This window comes from Caloenas nicobarica, chromosome 2 (genome assembly GCF_036013445.1).
Source record: "Caloenas nicobarica isolate bCalNic1 chromosome 2, bCalNic1.hap1, whole genome shotgun sequence".
In the NCBI taxonomy this organism is placed as follows: Eukaryota; Metazoa; Chordata; class Aves; order Columbiformes; family Columbidae; genus Caloenas; species Caloenas nicobarica.
Window position 1 is genome coordinate 126539517 of NC_088246.1, and position 16524 is coordinate 126556040.

General features: G+C 50.6%; 1 protein-coding gene and 1 long non-coding RNA gene across 5 annotated transcripts in view; both read left to right on the forward strand.

Moving 5' to 3' along the window:
- Nucleotides 1-3868: 3868 nt before the first annotated feature.
- Nucleotides 3869-7093, forward strand: LOC135986034 (uncharacterized). The gene is made up of 3 exons (XR_010605835.1): nt 3869-4216; nt 6478-6690; nt 6973-7093. It is a non-coding gene; the product is annotated as an uncharacterized LOC135986034 (long non-coding RNA).
- An 8419-nt stretch (nt 7094-15512) lies between these two features.
- The window catches only part of CHD7 (chromodomain helicase DNA binding protein 7), a 131813-nt gene continuing 130801 nt past the window's right edge, over nt 15513-16524 (forward strand). For all 4 annotated transcript variants that reach the window (XM_065630317.1, XM_065630321.1, XM_065630322.1 and 1 more), the window contains exon 1: nt 15513-15930. The gene's annotated coding sequence lies outside the window, so the exon portion shown is untranslated. The remainder of the gene's footprint in view (nt 15931-16524) is intronic.

Below are 16524 nucleotides of genomic sequence, written 5' to 3' on the forward strand. Positions count from 1 at the left end.
ACTGCGTATCTCCCTGTTGTGGTAATAAGTATTTCCAAAAACTTGTTTTGACAAACTGGAACATGTATCTGATACTCAGACATGGGATTTAACTGCTCCATCCCGTGGGTCTGTGTGACATGGGGGTGAAGTAAGGCGTAGGGAAAAGCTACTCAAAAGGTTATTTAGAATCCAGTCTACTACACTGTCTATACATCCATTTGAACTCCTTTCACAAATTATAGCTCTTGTAAAGTTGTCTGTGGCAGCATGACTGTGGATGAATCAATGCATCAGGATGTTTTGGTTCCCACTCCCCATACAGCATAGCTATGATTTTTAAAATTCCTTCTTTAAAGAGTCAGAGATATAAATGTTTATATTGGGCAGAATCGTGTTGATCGCTGGGACTATGGTATGTTTGGTGTAAATTATAGCAGGATCTAATTAGCTTTTCTTACTTAAGTGAAGCCCAGTACCATGTATCAGACTACCTGGAAACTGATTGTTTACTTTTCCTAGATTTAGACATAAAATATTGAGAGGGAAGAAAAGCCTTAAGTGAGGCGACAGCTCAAAAGAGACCAAGGTACAATTTTAACAAATGTCAATTTAACATTGTCCAAGCTAAAATACTCGAGTAAACAGTACGTTTTCTGATTATGGCTTGGGAAAACATTTTCAGATGCAGGAAGATCCTGAAATAATGTGATTTATAAGACAGTAGTCAGAAAGACAAAAACCTGTGGGGTTGTGTCCTGTCTCCCCTGAAGATGATGCAGGGCGAGGCTGTCGGTTTACCAGGCACTACCTAGCAGCTGAACACTGCCACCTGCATCTGGGAAGGTGGTGCTACTCCAGAACTGATGTCATGAAGCGATTTTAAAATTTGGACACCCTAGTGCCAGGTGCACACTGGCAATGCTGAGACCAGAGCTGAGGCAGCTTCTAGACTTGGAAAACGTGTACATGTGATTTCAGGAGGGGAGTTGGGAACAGAAACAGCGGCAAAGAGCGTGAGGCAAATTCACCTGAATACACATACAACATCTGTCTGGGATTGTTGTGCACAAATGCAGCAAAGTTACGTCTTGAATGTAGTTGAAAGCAGATTTTTTTTTTTTTTTGGTCACATTTTAATTTGTGAGGATGACTGGACCTTACTAGTGGCTTACTGGTTAGGTTCACGTCAAAAGTATTTAAGACAGAGAATATCAGAAATTTAAAAATTGTGTTTCTGGTGTCCTTGAGAGTCAATCCAGCCACCTCTAAGCAAAGCATGACTGACTGACCTAAAATAACTGGTCACCGATGACAGTCTGTCAGCCATCAGTGCTGTACAAAAACCCAGCTGACAGGCTGTGCTGATTCTCCTTGCCTCCTGGTGTTCAACTCTGATCTTATCAGTAAAACATTCCCACACAGAAATGAAAATGCTTGTGGTGTCTCTCATAGCTGTTGCTGTGAGGCAGAAATGAAGTTTGTGAAGTAAAATATGTGCAATATTCTAATCCTGTCTGAGATGCATTTCTGTAAAGGCAAGGAACCACAGCAAAAAGGGCATTGATACCACTGAAGAAAATCTACCTTGTGCAGTTTTGTTACAGCACCGACCTGCATGATTGACCACTGTGCATCGTAAATTAATGCTTTGGCATTTTCTCTGGGTTCCTATCCAGGTCTGAGTCTATTTTCTTTCCAGTTTTCAGAGCTCCATGTCTTGTTTCTTGTATGTTTCTTCACATCTTCTGTACCTCACTTCTCTTCCTTTTTGTGACTTCTCTCACCTTTTCCTATTTGGAGTTTGGGAGTAGGTCTCTGCTTAGGGGGAATGACTCAAGAAAAGTAGCAGCATATTTACAGTTCCCTATTCTTCTGGAAGACTTTTATTAACTGTCACTGGTAAAAATCTTTTATCTATTTTGGATGAGGTGATGTTTGCTTATAACAATGCCACTATATAAACTTTATGTACAGAGCTGGTCATAGACCTGCCTGTTTAACTCTGTGGAGGAGCTGGGAGAAGTACAGGACAGGTCAGGACGCTGAGTTTTTGCATCCGAGGGGTGCTTTTTTGTTTGTTTTGGGCTTTACTTTTAAGTTGTATATGACTTCATTCCCTCCTACTGCCTTTCCAGTTTCATTTAATTTAATTGCTATGCAAGGTGAAAAGCAGTTTTCCTTCAATGTGAGATGAACTCTGGACTTGTAAAGTTGCTGAGTTACTGTTGCTCACCAAATGTAAAGAGGATCTCTTCAGGGTTGCATTAGAGGAAAAGCTACTCCTGAAACTATTGCGCCAAGAGGCGAGGGATAAGCCTGCTTGCTGCAGGAGGGAGGAGATGTCTCTCATTATCTGGGTGCTGGGAGCCAATCTGATGGAGCCGTCTCCTCTTCCTGCTCCGCAGGGGCTGAGGCGTCTCTCTGAGGTATGCAAAGCAGCAGTGTGATACTCCCCGGGCTTATTAACCACTATCAACTGGATCTGTTTGCTCCAGACTCCACCTTTGCTTGGAAAGTCCTCGCAATTCCATGAGGTAATTCTTCCTCCTAGTGCCGTGGCTTGTTATGACGACCATGTGCTCCTATCAGAAGCCAGGGCAGAAAATGAAGAAAGCCTACCCTGAAATCCCCGTGCCATGGCTTCCTCTTTCACAGAATTGCCGAATGTCAGGGACTGGAAGGGACCTCCAAAGATCATCTAGTCCAATCCCCCTGCCAGGGCAGGAACACCCAGATGAGGTTACACAGGAAGGCGTCCAGGCGGGTTTGAATGTCTCCAGAGAAGGAGAATCCACAACCTCCCTGGGCAGCCTGTTCCAGTGTTCTGTCACCCTCAGTGAGAAGAAGTTTCTTCTCATATTTAAGTGGAACCTCTTGTGTTCCAGTTTGTACCCTTTGCCCCTTCTCCTATCATTGGTTGTCACCAAGAAGAGCCTGGCTCCATCCTCCTGACACCCACCCTTTACATATTTATAAACATTGATGAGGTCACCCCTCAGTCTCCTCTTCTCCAAGCTAAAGAGGCCCAGCTCCCTCAGCCTTTCCTCACACAGGAGATGCTCCACTCCCTTCATCATCTTTGTGGCTCTACGCTGGACTCTCTCCAGCAGTTCCCTGTCCTTCTGGAACTGAGGGGCCCAGAACTGGACACAATATTCCAGATATTGTAGAGGGGCAGGAGAACCTCTCTCGATCCTGCCAGGGAAGGCTGTTGTGCTTCACAGGCTTTGGCTCTCGCCATCGTGACAGCGGTCAGGCTGGCAGGGAGGCCGCAGCACCCAAGCAGAGCCACCATCTTCCTGCCAGCCAAGCGGCCTGACCAGCTGCCCCGCTGGGCCTCCCAGGCCCGTCCGCTCCCGGAGCCACCGCCGGCTGATCCGCAGGTGTGAGGTGAGAACCTGCTCGCGCGGCACCGAGGCCTCCGCGGCTGCTCTGGGGCCGGTATAAATCTACATTATTTTGATTTAGCTCGGATTGATTGGGAACAGGTCTGGACTAACATACCATAAACACCTATTAAACCGAAATAAATACGTCTACAGGGGGCTTAAGTTAAACGGGTGCAGCTTCGCCTGCGGCGGGCCCCGCACACGGCGGCCCCCACGGAGCCCGGCCAGGGCGCCCCGCCGGGTCTCCGCACGGCCGGGCGGCGCTGCTGCGGGGGCCGCGACTCGTGCGAGCCCGGGGCCGCTGGTCGGTCGGGCCGGGCCGCCCGGGGCCGGGGGCGGCGTTCCCTGTTGGCCGCGGCCAATCAGCGCGAACGGGCCGTCGCCGTCAGGGGTGGCGGCTGGCGGGGCGGGGCGGGCCGGGGGTTCCCCTGGGGGGCGGCGGGGCCGGGCCGGGGGCTCCCCCGCAGCCGCAGCGCCGCAGGTGGGGGTGGGCCCGGTTGGCCTGAGCGGGGCCGTCACCACGGCAACCCCCGTGCCGGGCGCGGTCCGGCCCTTCACCCGCCCGGCAGCGGCTGCCGGCTCTTCCCCGCGGCGCTGTGGGGGGCGAGCGGAGGCGGGTGGCTGGCGGCCCCCGGGCGGGGAGCCGAGCGCTCCGGTGCCTCTGCCCATCTCGGCCCGAATCCTCCGGAGCGGCTCCCGGCGGGGCTCCCGCGGCCATAGCGTGAGGAAGCGGGCCCGGCGGTCCAGGCTCCGCGCACCGAGCCCGTCGGGAGGCGCCGCGGAAGGGCGGCCGGGCAGGAGCGCGCCCAGAGCCCCGTCCGACTGCGAAGGCTGAGCCCGGGAAGGTGAGATTTCCCCCGGAGCGGGGGCAGCGTGGGGAGCCCCCCCAAACCGCAGTGCGGTCAGCACTCCGTGTGCGGGGTCCCGTTCCCCGGCGTTCCCGCAACCGCGGCAGCCGCCGGGTCGCTTATTTACACCACCCCGGGGGGACGCTGCTTCTTCCCGGCGTTTGCCTGTTGAACGGACGCGTTTCGGCGGCGCTCAGCGTTGTCCCCCCGCTCCGGGCGCGCTGCCGGTTGCGTGCGGAGCTGCGGGAGGGCTGTGCGAGCGGCGGCCTCGGCAGCAGAACCATCCCCCGGGGCTGGGTGTCTGCTGGTCACCGCAAGGGCAGCCCAGCCTGTGGCCGCTTCCCCCGCAGCCTCTGCCCGGGGCCCGTCCCGGGGTCCCGGCTCTGACCCGGCTCCAGCCGAAGCGCTGCTGACTTGTCTCCTGTGCTACCCGGCCGGCTCTGCGACAGCGAAGACACAATATCGCTATTCTGCTTGGAAAAATCATAGGAAAATTGAATTTTTAACTTATTCCACTGCATTCGATTATTTATAGTGCCATCTCCAGAATAATTTCAATTTATGTCGAAAAGTTACTGCGGTGGAGGAGAACCGCTTTCGCTTTATTTTTCACCTTGGCAAAATGAAGGTGAGAAAAGCAGTGGAGGTAGGTATTTTGGTCTTTAAGTGGTTAGACGATTGAACTTCTACATCTGAAAATTCTTTCACGATACTAGCAACAAGTAAGCATTTTTACTGTTACCTGTTTTACTTATGAATGCAGCAAGAGTCTATCTGGGTTGTATACCCCTGCACATGCCTTCTGTACTGGTACTGGCTTTAATTTTAGTATAAACTAGACTGCCCTCATCTAAAGAAAACACAACGTAGAGAAAAGGGAAGTTCCCCATAAAGTCAACTTCTCATTAATTAAAGTCTTCCGTGGATGACTCTGTACTAAATGTGATGCTTAGGTAGTAAAGTTTCATCTTACAAACATAAAATAACGTTTTCTTTTTGCTCTAAAAGTTAAAACTCGATGAAGTGCTTAAAAGCTGACGGTGGGCATAGGCAGTATTTGCCTGGACAACTCCTTCAGTTTTAATTTGCTTTTTTGTACAGGTAGAGCACACCGCAGGCATTCCTGGACATTTGGCCCTTCTGAGCAGTTTCTCTTTGCGGAGGCAGATAACTGAACTGTAAACTCACAGTGAAACCATTTCTATGCTCAGAGATGAACAGCTCTTCTCCTTTTTTGACCTCCTGACATCCTTAGTTTAGGCGGGTATAGATAAATGGAGAAATGTATTGTACGCAATGCATGCCTCTAGGTACACACTAGTAGTGTGTATACATTGAAATACGATTTAATAGAAAGACAAGCAGCATCTGAAAAGCACATAAGCCTAACTGATTCCAAACACAACTGGCCTGGATTTTGTTTCCTCTTTTTCCAACTTTCTGACCTTGTAAAAATTATCTTGATTATGTTATACTGAAACGAGGCCACGATCTTGCGAAAAATGACCACGTGTGCTAGTGCTGAGAAATACCAAGTGGAGCACTGTGTGTGGAACAAATGTCGACAACATTAGGCCCCAATTTCGTTTGTTTGTTTTCCTTTGCTTATATCTAATCATGGTGAAGCAACAGTCTCACTTCTGCTAAAAGCTGAATTTGGGCTTTCATTTTTAAAGGAGGTGAAAAATGTGTGGTAAAACTTACGATTTGAGGCAGATTACAGATTTTAAATTGTTACAGCAGTTTAAGCTACTGGGATTTTATGGCATTTAGGCTAGGGCAAAGAACAGTGACGGTTTAAAAATAAGTATGGCCTGTAATTTTTTCAGTACTTTTGTGTGTGTACGTAGTGGTATCTTTGTTTTTCAGAAGATTGTTTCTAGAGATTGGCAGGAAAGTTTAAGGACTTGCTGACTTTGATGATAACCCTTAAAATACCATTGTGCCTTTGTATAAACAGTTAAAAAAGACCTAGGACAGCATAAAGTGTTAGATGTGCTGCTATCTTTGGCACTGGAGGACTGAGTATAACTATATCCTCTGCTTGACGAAAATCCAAGGCCCAGGTACACTGATCTTTTTATTACAATAACCGCTGCTGCTCCTTCCATTTGGGAATCCGCAGCTTGCTAGCTTTAAATCTCTGGGAAGAGCTGTGACAGGAAAAACATCTTTTCAACATTTTGAACTGAACAGGTGATCCCTCCCTTTATTTCTTTGAAAGCTCTCCTTTTTCTTTTTTTTTTTTTTCCCCCCAGGATCAAGAATAAGCGACATATTTGTGCTTTTGTCAGCAACGCTCCCATGGGACAATCCTTGTAAGCGCCGGGGTTGCCTTTTGGGTAGCAAGGAGGCTTTTATAAGCAACTCCAGGTGGAAGTGGGTCTTTTCCTGCTCCTCCCTCTGTCCTGCTGCAATTCCCTCTCATCCAAGCCCTGAGAGCTGCCTGCACCTCAGATGAAGCTGCTAATGTAAGAGAGTTGTGGTCACTTGACCGAGATACTAGAATATCTACCTTTACTTCTGTTGATTCACCGATGTTCTGGGGGGGTTTCCTTGTATATAATGTAGCGTGTCAACTTATGGTGGTCGTACAACAGCAAATATAACTTGAAAAATTAAGCTTATCTCTAAAGGCAATGAGCAGCTTTTATATGTCATTAAACTTGATTTCTAAAAAGTTGGCATCAATAAGGCTGCTGTTGTGTTTGAGCTTTTTAGCTCCCTTGTCAACATCTTTTATTTCCCTACAGAATCCACGGTGGAAATGGTGTGTGGTAGATGATTTATTAAATACAAAAAACTGACAGCATGTGCAGTGTTCTTCTGACCCAAAAGTCGTGTTGGCGACCTGCTACACCAAACATTAAACAATAAATATTAGTGCTACTGGATCTGTTGTCTTTATCTTGTAGCAACTGTTTTGCATCTTCTTTTCGGTTAAGTTGTAGAAGAGCTACAAGTAAAATCCTGCCATTTTAGAAGCGGTGATATAATCTGTGCTCTCAATGCGAAAAAAACCTCAGCATGTTCTGGCTTGCATTTTTTTAAGAGAGGAAACAATTAGTCCATTGCTTAAAAAGTTGTGCCATCCAGTGCAGCGATACTTCATGTGCAGCCTCCGAAGTGTGAGCGGTGGCAGCGTGTGTCCCCTCCCTCCTCTGCCACCACAGGGTGAGGACGCCAGGTCTTTCTGCCTGAACTGAAATAAGCAAGTTCTGCTCATCTGCCAGGAACGTACAAGTAAATATGATTGTGTAAGTTGCTTGTAATACCCCAAGTATAAACAAACTTCTGCATAGGAAAGATGAGTTTCTGGCAGGTTTCCAGGGGAGTTCCCTCAGCGCTGCAGAGCCGAGGCATTCCTCTTTAAGGATATGACAAATTTTAGATATTTATGCAAGACACAAACAGAAAAGGTGCAGAACGGAGGGATACAAAATGAGGTGTCTGGTGGTGCTGGTACTTTTCACACTGACCTGCGGCTCTAGGTTGATTTCTTCACCATTGGCAGTCGGTGGTACTGAACACCTCTGCTGTCAAGTCATGTCAGCAGGAATGACAAGTGCGCAGCATCGCATGATCCAACATGTCTCCTTTGAAGTGTCTGGATGAACTGGTGTGCTCCTTTGTCTGTGGGCTGTTATAATCAGAGTATATTTTGTTAAATTCAGTTTTAAATTTAGTATTTGTAAGGTTCAGTTAACAGCGCATTGTTTTAAATACTTCAGTGATCAAACTCTAGTTAGCCAGGCAGTTGTTTATTTTCTTGCAGTGAAGTGCTGCACAAGGGATACGCATTTGGCTGGACTGGGAGAAACCGTGAAGATCATACAAGTAAGTTTTAGTCCTTACACGTTTGCTGATTGTCTCTCACACATTTTGAATGTCCCAGTACCCACAATAATTAATGCAGGCTACAGTGTGGAGTGCATTATCCTTTTCCTCCATATTATGCCATTTCCATAGTGTTGATTCATATTCAGAGTTTCGGCCCTTCAAGGGTTCTGTGCCAATGAAACGAAGACCACAGCTGACATCTTTGCTGCTATACATAAAAATATTTTGATATATGGATTGATATAATGCAGAGCACGTTTATGAAATGTGTCAATTACACCAAGATGGGAAGTGGTGACCACTATGGATGATCAGTTCAGGAATCAAAATGAACTTAATAAATGCAAAAGTGAAATTCAGTTAAAACAATTGTCAGTTTCTTGGAGAAATCAAGGTAGATGGTTATAGGAGGGTTGTGGAGAATCACTAACAAAACAGCAACAGACAATGCAATGCTTTTGCAAAATGCAATGCTCTCTTAGGATTTATCAATAGGTGGCATATGTAAGTCATAGAGAAAGATGTAAAGATGACTCCACTAAGTGCTGGGAAGGCCTGAGCTGCAGTATTGCCTTTGGTTTCGTGTTCTGTGCTGAAAAATAAAGTACAGGGTATGGCAAGAAAAAATAAGAGATGTAGAATATAAAAGGAAAAAAAAAAAGAAAAGGGGCATGTTGAGCGTGAAAAGTAATTTTAAGAGGGAATTAGATAAATTTTCCAACATGTAAAAAGTTAGAAGAGGCTCGATCAGCTGTTTTTGAATGCTGGGGGAAAGATGAGATAAATCAGATCTCTAGAGAGGGAAGATGTCTCAGACTGGATATTAGGAGGGTGGGACGATGATTTAAATTGGATATTAGGAGGGGTGGGGGGAGATGCAACAACTTTTACATCATTATGGTGAAATACCAGAACAAGCTGCTTAGGAAGTTCGGGTATCTGCTCCACAGAGGGTTTTTGAGAACAGGTTAGACAAACATCTGTTGGGGATTGTCTGGGGCTACTTTATCCTGTCTTTGTGTGGTCAGAGGGGACCAGATGGTCTCTTCAGATCCCTCTCAGTCCTCTCCCTAGAAGTTCACCAAGCAGGGAGGGGAGTGGACCCAAGTTTAATGAGAAAACGGTATCATCCTATTAGCTGATCCTCTTTCAGAATGGAAAATGAATCAGTGAGAAACCACATCTAACTTAACTATATGTAAATGGTTGTTGACTTCCAATTTTATGAAGCGTTTACCGAAAAATACATGGAAAAGTCATAAAACTGACACATTTAAGGTGTTCCTTACTGCATTTGTAGTGTAACGGTTTAAAGAAAAAAATTTAAATTTATCTTTTTCTTGATGAATGGAAGCAGCAAAAATACCAAGCTTATAATTATTTTTCAAGGATATTGTAAATGTGTGTCTGGGTGTGGATTTTAAATTTCTTCCCTTTTTAAAGCAAGTAGCAACACCACATGTAGCTATTTCTGACCCTATGCGAGTATGTTGCATCTGGGTGCTCCATGCACGTGCAAACCCAGAAAATTATCACAACTCTTGCTCCCCAGTCCACAGAAGGAACAAGTTGTTCAGTACCTGCTCTGAAAAAAAAAAAAAAAAGTCTTGAAGGAAAACTGAATGGAACCGTGAAAGTCGTCGCCTCGTTTCCTTGGCAGGTGAACTCTGTGACTGCTGCGGCATCTCCCTCCCTCCCTGCCTGCCTCCCCAGGGCTGCCCGCTGGGAAGTTCCAGTGAAACGTGGCTGCTGTGGAAAGTCCTGCTCACAGCGAGGAGACGTGACCTCTCGGCGAGTCAGATCCAATTTTACAGGCGGCTCTGAGTCAGGGTGGAGCCCGTGAACTGAACTTTGCGCTGAAGGAGGAAGTGATGTTGGTGGCAGCTTGTGTTGCTAAGCAGATGAGTTGCCGTATTTTTGTGTCAGCTGATAGTTTCGTCGGGTGTGTGACTTCATTCTTAGATGTGCTGCCTTCCATTTATTAAGGATAAAGGTCAGAAATTGTCAGCAGGGTGATCGCTGTGTCTCTCCGTATAAGAAGAGGCATGTTCTACTGAGCCGTCAAAGATGGAAATGGGAGTCCTCAATGCCGCTTCTGCACGGTGAAAGCAAAACCGACCGTGAAACTGTCAGTTCATGTCACAGTCCAAGAGCTAACGTCCTGACGAGCGGGGATGTTGTAGAGTAGGTCAATTCCCCAGCATTGCTCCATTTTTATCAGAACTCACTACCGTTCCCGATTAAAGCAGCGGTTTGTCTAACCAGTGTTTTGTCTCCAGCAGGAACAGGAACTGGGGGGCTGAGGTGAGCAGTCGGGCACTGTCCTGTTAAATCAGAATTTAGATGGGAAGCTGAGCGATCCTGCTTCTCTGGTAAACTAAGCGGTGAGTCTGTTCGGGAAGGAGAGCGAGTCGTTTATCGCCCCTGCGGCGCTGGCGCTCCCGTGGGTGCTGCCTCCCAGCTGTCCAGGTCGTCACGGGTAAGTGGCAGCACCGGGGCAGCATTTCTGAGAGGCGCGATGGGGAGAGTGCCGGCAGGTTTGGGGCAGCTGCCCACAACTGCCTGTGTACCCCAGCAGCCCATGGTGACGAGTCATGATGTGCTGTCTCAGACGGCATTTCCACCTATTCCCACCACTGAAGTCTTTGGTTACGTGCTTAAGTTACGCTTGAGAGCACTCTTACGTTGTTATCCTCATTCTGAGAGACACTACTGTGTCCGAAAACTTCCACAGGAAGGAATGAATTCTGAGAGGAGCACAGATTCTTCTTGTTGGGTTCCCAAGGGTGACGCAGCAGGGACGCTGATGTCCCTTGGGGAGTTTTGCCCCTGGACAGTCTGGCAGATGAGCGGCATGTGGGCAGGAGCTGCTGGAGCTTGCTGCCCCTCTGCTTTTCTGGTTCAGTTCCTCAGTTAAGGAGCACCCTGCCACAGGAGTGGCTGTTTGGGCCAGTTCCAGCTTTTGTCACTCCGGCTGGCTGGAGTTTCATGGGGCGGGGGGGGGGTGCGGAAAAAAAGGAAAAACAGCTCACACAAGTGTCTGCCCTGGCTTGCCCTCTGTTCGCTTAGCTTGCTGGTGCCACAGGGTGGCTCCTTGTAGCACTTGTGTTCCTAACGCTTTTAGCTTTTGCTGAGATTGTTAAGGTTGTTCTTTCTGATACGAGTCTACTGCTTCCTGATACTAACCAAAATCCACGTGCCCTCGGTACTTCAGTGTGCTGTACGCTGGTGAACCATTTCTTCTCAAAAAAGGAATAATCTTTAGCATATGGCACGTCATTATTTTCTGTGCCCTTTTGGCCACTTTACCCTCTCAATCTCATGGGCTTCCATTGCTGCCTACTTTTTGAGAAACTTTGAGTAAAACTTTCGCTTGTGAAAGAAAAAGGAACCATTCATCCTTTTCGCTTCTTCTCCATTTGGCTGAAACAATGTTCAGAGATGAATAAAACGTGAGTGTGTGTCAGAGTCGTTGGTTTTCGGAGTCACTTCCCAGCAATCGTGGGACAAAACGTGCTGCCTTAGCTCATCTGAGGCTGCGAAATGCAGTCCCCAAAACCAAACCTGGAGTGCCTGAAGGGCAGCTACTCCAAAGCACAAGTTCACTTGATCGGGAGCTTGAGCTCCTGGTGCAGTTTCACATCTCTCCTTGCACAAACAGAAGTAAAAGAAAGGCTGTGAGATGAGAAGTTGTTGAGGTTTGGGTACATCTGTGCAGAATTTCCTTGGGAGCTGCAAGTTCCTTCAGCAAAGCATAAAAGCCTTTTGGCAGGCGGCAGCTGGAGGGTATGGCACAAGCACAAGTACTTTCTGTCAGAGCTGATGCCCGGGTTGGACGCTGGCGGTGCTGAGCAGGTCAGGAAGCACATGCACTTACCGGAGCTTTTCTCAAGCGGGGTGGGTTGCTCTGAGCTCACAAAAACTGCTGGGGCCTGGCTGTGCACAGCTTGTGCGGGGACTCGGCATTGCGGGGTGTCATCTGCCGCCTTCCCAAGTGACACCATCCAGACCTTGAGGTCACATTTCACTGTACTTGCCTTCGAAAACAGATGCTGGTTCTTCAAAGTCTACCAAATAAATAACCTTCCTTTGTATTTTCATGTGATGTTAAATCATTTGCATTTGGTAATACTGGTGTTTTAAAGTGGTTGTAAATGCTGCTCGGTAATCTCTGTGCTGAACTTCTTAGGGACTACATTAACTTATCTCTGGTAATTATGTCTGTCATACACAGTGACTTGCTCAGCTTTGTACAAACTATCCCCACCTTGAAAGTTTACCTAGTTAGGTAAAGGGTAGCAATTCACAGGGGTTTTGCTGGTACACATACCCTTGCTCTACAACTGCCGTTGAAATTCTCAGCCATTGATGCAAATTCTTCCTCATCTGCAAGCCAAATGGCTGCCTGCATCACATGGATCACTTTGTCCCAACAGCATACAAAGGGCTGGGTGGCTACAAGTGAATTGTCATCCTTGTCATCTCTTGGCTATTTTAATAAGCTGTTACCGATAAGGTTAATCACAAAGAACTGCCGTGTCGCTGTTTCCTCACTCTCCTATGGAGCCACAAAGTGCACGTTGGTAACTCGGGGAGTTACAGCTTTCTCTTTGGGGACCAGCTGAAGCACGAGTTAAGGTTTCAAAACCTTTTTGCTCTGTAGCGGCTACACAATGATGTATTTTGTCCAAGTCTGGTGCTACCACTGAGTGTGCTCGCGTATGAACACGTGCCACACCAGGGTCGTGTCCCACCGTGGAGTGGTGAAACCCCTGCCAGCACTTCTCCTCACTCTCCATTGCCTGTTATTGCTGAGGGGTTGGAAAGCAGCCGTAATTCTCCCCGTTCTGTGAGAGTGCTCTTTGCGGGTTCTGTTTCTTCTAATGCTGGAAAACGTTGGGAGACTCCCATCACATTTTTATTACCTGAATAGTCAGCCAGCTGATTTCACAGGCCACGGCCTGAAAGATTATTTATGGGACCCGGGGATCTGGTTCTGTGCCTTCAGCAAGAGACACACACCAGAAACTGTGGGGTTTTTTTGCCTTGGAACAAACGTTTGACTAAGTACTTACACATGTGCTCCCTTGTTGTTGGTGCCATGTGAATATACTTCTTTTTTTAAAGAAATGCTGTATTTCTTTGATTGCCTCATCCTGTCACCATGATGTTCTTTAAACCCTTTTCATGCTCAGAAGCTTTGCAATCTGATTTCTGCTCAACAAGAAACTGAAACGAGTTTCTAGGGGGAGCAGTGAGGCTGCTGGTAGCTGGTCTCAGAATTAGTTTCTCCTGCCCCTAAATCTTGGAGAACGTAAATCTTTGAGAGCAAGGGGAGTTCCAGGTGAGTTTACGCTACGGCAGGGTGCTTGGCTGCCAGATTAGGGGCACAGTTAAATGATAGGGGCAGAAAAACAGACTTGTGGGTGTTTGGAGGCTGTTTATTCTCCATTCTGTCAAAATACTGCAAGAAAAAACTGAAACTGATTACATGTAGTAACTTGGGAGGATACCTCTGTATAGCAGGGTTTTTTTCACAAAGTAGAGAAATGCATGTTAAAAATAGAACGATCGTAAACTGAGCAAATTTGGTGAAAGTATACTTGGGGCATGTGCTGCTTCGTAGTTTGTGGTTTTTTTTTTTTAAACACTATTTCCACTTGCTATTTTTAACTTTATGGAAGACCACGGTGAAGAACAGGGAACGTATTATACCACACCATCACGTGCTGTCAGCTTTTCAACACGTTTTTCAGTTGAAAGCATGGGACAGCGTCACCTCCCCGGCTGCCGGCCCCTCTCTGCGTGACTGCGCGGGCCCGGCTGCGCGGGACGTGGTGACGCCTCTCCATCCGCAAACCGTCCCTTCTCCCAAAAAGGTGCTTTCCCCCTAAACCCGAGAGAGACTGAGCGGGCCAGATGTGAACGACATGACGTGGAAGACTTTCAGACTGCCTCCGGAGAAGCCTGAAGTATTTTTGTGGCCGTAGCGGCCCTCACGGCCGCAGCACCGGCACGGACGCCTGGATCGACGGAGCCAACGACCCAAGAAGTGAGAGGAGCTTTTTATCTCCATGTTGAGCAGGTCCAGCTCCTGGTCCTGGCTTCGTGACTCTGTGTTAAGAGAGCGTAGTGGAAAAGGTGTGGGAGATCCTATGAAGATGCCATCTCTCTTTCCCATAGAAGAGGTATGAGCGTGGGTGCAGCCAATAGCCCCCCAAAAGGAGTGGTGAGAGGGTGCCCCTACTCAGCAGCACGACTTAGTTTTTCCTTGTCCAACCTGCTACAAACGATGGCAAAAAGTTACCTCGTTAATTGACTCGCTGAAAATTCCTGTAGTGCTGAGTGTCTTTACACTGGGTTTACATTTTAATCTCTTTATACTTTTAAGACGCTTATTTAGTTTCCAGAGCGATGCAGGGAGACCGTTAAGCGCGCTGCTGGTAATCACTTTTTGGTGGGATTTGTCTAATTTACTTACAGAATGAGTTTGTTTCGGTTTGTATCACGCATTTGAACGCACAGCTCACAAACACGACAGCAGCAGGTCCCTGCAGCCCTCCGGCTCCCGCTGCCGCCGGGACGGGGCCGCTGCCGCGGGCGGGCAGCGCTTAATGGCCGCTTCCCTTTGAAAACCCGACCCGCTCGGGACAAAGTCCACCCTAAATCGCCGACTCGAGCGATCCTGCCCCCCGGCCCGCCCCGCCTCGGCGGCAGGCGGAGAGGGGGCGGGCGGGGTTGCGGTGCCGCTGCCCGGCCGGGGGCCGGGGCCGGGACCGGGGCAGGCCGCAGGGGACCGGGCAGCCTCCCGGGGCGCCTCTCGGTTTCGCTTCGCCGCGGCGTTTGGGAAGTTCGAAGCGCGGCAGTGACACAGGGACATCCCAACCCCCCCCAGCCCGGGCTTTACCGGGAGTTTCCCGGGACGGGACGCGCGTCGCCGCCCGGGCCCGGCGCTGACCCCGCGGTGCGCGGCTGTGTCCCCCCCGCCCCCGCCCCGGTGACCGGCAGACGGGGCGGAGCGGCGGGGGAGGCGCACGGAAGACGCCGTGTCCCTGCGCCTCGTCCCCCGCCCCGCGGCAGCGCTGCCTCGCCCGCCGGCGGGAGCCCCGGTGGGGCGCTGGCGGGCCGGGCGGCGGAGAGGTTAGTGACCCCCGCCCCTCCCATGCCCGGTGCTGGTTTTTTTTGTTGGTGGTGTTTTTTTTCGTCTTTTCTCTTTTTTTTTTTTTTTCCTCTTCTCCCTTCTCTCCTCGTTGCATAAATTATGCCGGGCGGGGCGGTGACGTCGCGGGGGGGCGGGGCGCGCGGCGGCGCTCGCCCCCGGGGAGGGGGCGGTGTCGGGGGCGCGCCTTGTGGCGGCGGAGGGAGGGGAGGGGAGGGGAGGGGAGGAGGCGGCGGGGGCGGGCGGGCGCAGGGGGCGGCAGCCGCGGCAGCCGCCTGGCTGGTGTCGCGCTCGGCTCGGCTCCGGCGGGCGCGCTCGCTCGGGAACTATCGGATTAAACTTGAATCGAGTGAAATTACACAAAGGAGCGAAGCGGAGCCGGGACCCGGCGGAGACCTCGAAACTACCCGAGACCCGCGCTGACCCTTCCTCTCCCTCCCCTCCCTTCCACCCTTCCTTTGCCCGCCCCGGTCAGGGATCCCCCTCCTCCCTTCTTAGCCCAGCCCCGGTGCGAGCGAGCAACTCCGTGCGTGTGTGTGTGTGTGTGCGTGCGTGTGTGTGTGAGACCCGCACCCCGCCTCACCCCCCCGGCCGGCGGCACCAACTCCGGAGCGTGTCCCCTCCTCCTCCCCGGCCCCTCGGCGGAGGGCAGCGAGGGAGCGAGCGGGGGACACCGGTCCCCAACGGCCCCCGACGGCCACGCACCGGCCCGGTGAGTGACCCCGCACCTCGCTGGGCGCGGAGGGAGGGCGGGCGGGCGGGCGATCGCCGGCCATGGAGCCGGGGAGTCGCGGCAGGTCTCCGTCCGCGGCGGAGCGGCGCGGAGCGGGGGTGCTCGCTGCCGGCGGCGGTCCGGGGGGGTGGGGGATGCTGCTCCCCGCCGCGGCTCCGGGCGAGGCGGGGCGGGGGGGGGGTGTCTCAGCGGGGCACTTCCCCGGGTGTAAATGGCTTTTTGTTGTGCTGCGGCCGGCCGGCCGCCTGCCTCGCCTCGGGGGAGGGGAGGGCACCGGGGAGCCGGAGCGGCGGCGCCCCTTCCCCTCCCCGCCCCCCTGCTCCTCTCCGCAAGTTTGGAGGGTGACTAAAAATCCGGGAAAAGTTGAGCGAAACTGCGCGGCGGCGGGCGGGGGCGGCGGGGCCCAGCGCCGGCCGGGATGGCCGCGGGAGCGCTTCCCCCGCTGACCACGCCGACGGCTCCCGGCGGCCGCGGCGGCACAACAAGCGCTAACAAAGTGAGGGCGCTTCCCCGCCGCGCACGGCCCGGCCCGGCACCGCCCCGCCCGCCGCGCTCCCCGCTCCGCGCCGGCAC